Here is a 3394-nt window from a genome sequence, read left to right on the forward strand (position 1 = left end):
GATTCGCAGCGATTTCCACCTCGTCCGGAAGCGGGTCGACCGATCTCCCGGGCTGCGGCCCCGGGGCCACCGGGTCAAAAATTGCCGCGATGAGGCCCCTGTTGGCCTCCGTCAGCTTACGTTTCGCCTCATAGAGGCCAACGTACTGACCAGTAGTCGGCGGTCTTCCCCTCTTCCTCCCTGTTGAGGAGCCAGGGGCGCTCTGCGAAGAGCGGTGAGAGGAGACCGAGTGGTCGGACTCCTCTCCCCCATCGCACTCGCCAAGGTCCACAGCGGACCTCTCTCTTGCGGGAAGTTCCCGCAACACCGACCCATCCATGCGCTCGAGGCGCACGCTAGCCACGCGCGCCTCCTCCTTCCTCTCGTTTCCCCCCTCCCCGGTTTTTTTAATTTGTGAACAATCCATAGTTGATCCCACGAGAATGGTCGGAAAAGAGGTCACCCCGGGTAGAGCCGCCATACCCGGGGAAGGCTAATACGCCCGGGGGGTCGCCAGGTACCCCGGGGTTGTCCGCTAACGATTGGTGCACCCACCAACCATAGCTGGCGCTTACTCCATCTACGCCCTCTTCACCGCGCAACACTGCTTGGGGCTAGGGATTTTTTAGAGAGGTTGTCATCCTCGCGGTCCGGCCGGTTAAGGCAAGACCCCCGTTCCTGTAAAACATGACCACAGGTTTACGGTATGTGTCCGACTTTAGTTGGCCCCTCACCTCAAGCCACTCCGGCTAGGTAGAACCTGCCAGGGAATAAAATCCCCGCCGGCACAGCCTTGAGGATCATTAGGGCACGAAGCCCCCCCACCACGACAAGGTAGCGGACACGGGGGGGGGGAGAATCTTGCTTAACTAACGATTTTACATTAGAATTAAGTATTTAGAACGAAATATAATGTCAGAAAATGGCGCTTTACTCTAGTGATTTTTCGGTTTTTTCAACTTTCTGTAAAAACCAATCACTAGATTTTCTTCAAAGTACGATATTCTTGCTTAAATATCGGTTTTACATAGGGATTAGGCATGTAGAACGAAATCTAATGACAGAAAATGGCACTTTACTCTTGTGATTTTTCGGTTTTTTCAATTTTCTGAAAAAACCTATCATTAGATTTTCTTCAAAGTACGATATTCCTGCTTAAATAACGTTTTTACATAGGGATTGGGCATTTAGAACGAAATCTAATGTCAGAAAATGGCAGTTTACACTTGTGATTTTTCGGTTTTTTCAATTTTCTGAAAGAACCTATCATTTGATTTTCTTCAAAGTCCGATATTCTTGCTTAAATGACGTTTTTACATAGGGATTATGCATTTAGAACGAAATCTAATGTCAGAAAATGGCACTTTGCACCTGTGATTTTTCGGTTTTTTCAATTTTCTGAAAAAACCTGTCATCAGATTTTTAAATACGAGAATCTTGCTTAACTTTTTTTTTTTTTTGTTTAACGTGGGGGAAATCTGCTGGTCAGACACCCCTGTCCCGCCCGAAGGGCGGGGCGGTGGTAGTGCGGGGTTTGACCCGCAAAAACCCCCACGGCGGCCTAGGGCGCTGGCGAGTAGCGGGGGAGCCACGAGAACTCTCAAAGAACACAACCGCGGCTCCCCCTCGCCTGGCCGGCCACCAGGATGGAACGGCGGTGGCCGGCCGCGTCCCGGGGGGGAGATTTATACTCCCCCCATGAATCATCTTGCTTCGGCGGTGCGGGGGACCGCACCCCACACCGCCTCGTCACTCCCAATATGGGGTGGACAGCTTCAGTTGTGGGAGGGGGGGTGGCGGGCGGCGGGCAATTAAACCAGTAATCTGGTACACCCGCCGCCCGCCTACTCTCATCTGCTTGGGGGGGGGGGGCTCTAGGCGTGGGCGCACACGCCGCACCCCCCGCTCACGGCGACCCCGCTCGGCAGCCTCCTTCTGCAGCATCACCTCTTCGCAGAAGGCGATGGCTGCCGCCCATTTTTCTCGGCCTCTCCAGCATTGCCCCAACTAAGCTGGAGAGAGCGAGGTCGCGACCAACTTCCCGTCTTAGGACTCGGCGCAGCACTGAAAATGCGGGGCATACCTCCAGTGTATGCTGCGCCGAGTCCTCCTCCGCGCCACAGTGGTGGCACACCGTCGTCGCTTCCCGACCGATGCGACACAGGTAGACACCGAAGCAGCCATGCCCGGTGAACACCTGCGTCGCACGGTAGGTGAGCCTGCCAAACCGCCTCTCCCGCCACGAGGTGAAGTGCGGCAGGAGAGCCCCAGGGACGCGCTCGCCGGCATGGGAACAAAGCTCCGCATGCCATCTGGCGAGCGCAAGTCCCCGAGCCTGGAGCTCGAAGCACTGGACCGCCTCCTGCTCCGGCGGGTCCCCCCGAGCCCGGCCAGCGATGCATATGCGCCTATAAACATAGGCGCGCATCGCCGCCTGCAGCTCGAAGGGAATTTCTCCCGCCAGAGCAAGCGCCGCCACGGTAGACGTGGTGCGGTAACCTCGTATGAGGCGAAGGGCCATTTGCCTCTGAAGCCGGCGCAACAACAAGGTGATGCGCCGGCTTGCCCTCGCGGACGGCGCCCAGATCGGGGCGCCGTACAAGGCCATGGACCGCACCACGCCTAGGTATAGGCGACGCACCATGTTATCCGGTCCCCCGAGATTGGGCAACAGGCGGCCGAGCGAGGCCGCCGCCCTCTCAACTCGGGGGACGAGGCGGCCGAAATGCGCCCCGAATCTCCAGTGGCTGTCGAGGATCAGTCCGAGATACTTGATCTCGGACTTCACCTCGACGCAGGCTCCTCCAACCCAGATCCACGATCCGGCCGGTGGCCGCGACCGAGGCCGTCCAAACCAGACGGCCTCGGCCTTCTCCGGGGCCATCTTCAGCCCCAGATCGTGGATCTTCGCGACGACGGCTGCCACCGCAACCTCCGCTCGTCGGATGGTCCTCTCGAAGGTTTCCCCGACGGTGACCACCAACGTGTCGTCCGCATAGCAGACAAGGGTGGCACCGTCGGGCAGGGAGGCCTTCTCCAGGACTGCGTTATATCCCAGGTCCCACAGGAGTGGTCCTAACTCGGACCCCTGTGGGTAGAGCCCGCGCGGTAGAGCCCTTGGGGCTAGGGATTTTTTAAAGAGGTTGTCATCCTCGCGGTCCGGCCGGTTAAGGCAAGACCCCCGTTCCTGTAAAACATGACCACAGGTTTACGGTATGTGTCCGACTTCAGTTGGCCCCTCACCCCAAGCCACTCCGGCTAGGTAGAACCTGCCAGGGAATAAAATCCCCGCCGGCACAGCCTTGAGGATCATTAGGGCACGAAGCCCCCCCACCACGACAAGGTAGCGGACACGGGGGGGGGGGTACGCGGCGCGTCTCGGCGCTTCGAACAGCTCCGGTGTCCCCATTATTTT

This window comes from Megalopta genalis, unplaced genomic scaffold (assembly GCF_051020955.1).
Source record: "Megalopta genalis isolate 19385.01 unplaced genomic scaffold, iyMegGena1_principal scaffold0021, whole genome shotgun sequence".
Classification (NCBI taxonomy): domain Eukaryota; kingdom Metazoa; phylum Arthropoda; class Insecta; order Hymenoptera; family Halictidae; genus Megalopta; species Megalopta genalis.